Source organism: Mandrillus leucophaeus, unplaced genomic scaffold, assembly GCF_000951045.1.
Source record: "Mandrillus leucophaeus isolate KB7577 unplaced genomic scaffold, Mleu.le_1.0 Scaffold1392, whole genome shotgun sequence".
NCBI classification, from domain to species: domain Eukaryota; kingdom Metazoa; phylum Chordata; class Mammalia; order Primates; family Cercopithecidae; genus Mandrillus; species Mandrillus leucophaeus.
Window position 1 is genome coordinate 41301 of NW_012101357.1, and position 993 is coordinate 42293.

Here is a 993-nt window from a genome sequence, read left to right on the forward strand (position 1 = left end):
GGCCTGGAGGAACGCGGGGCGGGGCCAGAAGCAAAGCCGGGCGTTTCTCCCGTGGGAGGTGCTTTGGGTCCTATGGACAGCCCGCTCCCAGGCCAGCGGGAGGAGCTTCCTGCTGGCTTTCCCGCTCCACTGGGGCCAGTGTAAAGGGCCTAGGTAATATACAGTGGGCAGTGGCTACAAATCCTCTTCGGAATAATCTCCTCCAAGTACTGACTCTCCATGGGTAGTGTAGTCCTGCTAGGACTTCTTCAGTCTAGACTTGGTGGATCAGGTGATACATAGGTAATACGGCTGGAACGCATACGCAGAGGAAAAGTATAATATACATTATATGCGCTCTGAAGGTATAATTCACCTAGTTTACAAACCTCCTCTGCCCTGTGTACAAATCCTGCCTGCAGGCTCATTTCCCTACCAACGTTCAGAAGTCTCTGACCATTACCCCTCATGAAGAAGATGGTCTGGCAGTCTCTCTTACTCCATTTTGATTTATTTTGGTAGATTCAGTATGGCCTTTTTTTTTTTTTTTTAACGGAGTCTCGCTCTGTTGCCAGGCTGGAGTGCAGTGGCGCGATCTTGGCTCACTGCAACCTCCACCTCCCAGGTTCAAGATTCTTCTGCCTCAGCCTCCCGAGTAGCTGGGACTACAAGGGCGCGCCACCACGCCCAGCTAATATTTTGTATTTTTAGTAGAGACGAGGTTTCACCATATTGGCTAGGATGGTCTTGATCTCCTGACCTTGTGATCCGCCCGCCTCAGCCTCCTAAAGTGCTAGGATTACAGGCGTGAGTCACCACGCCCGGCTTTGGCATCTTTTTTTTAGTTTGCATCATATTTATCTTGTTACAAAATACCCACTAAGATGGAAAATATTTAGTAAAATGTTGAACTACACATTATTTGCTGTCTGAATGCTCCTAATGAGGCAAAACAGTAAGGATATTTACTTATATATGAACAGAATCAATACATGATATGCAGTATATATTGTA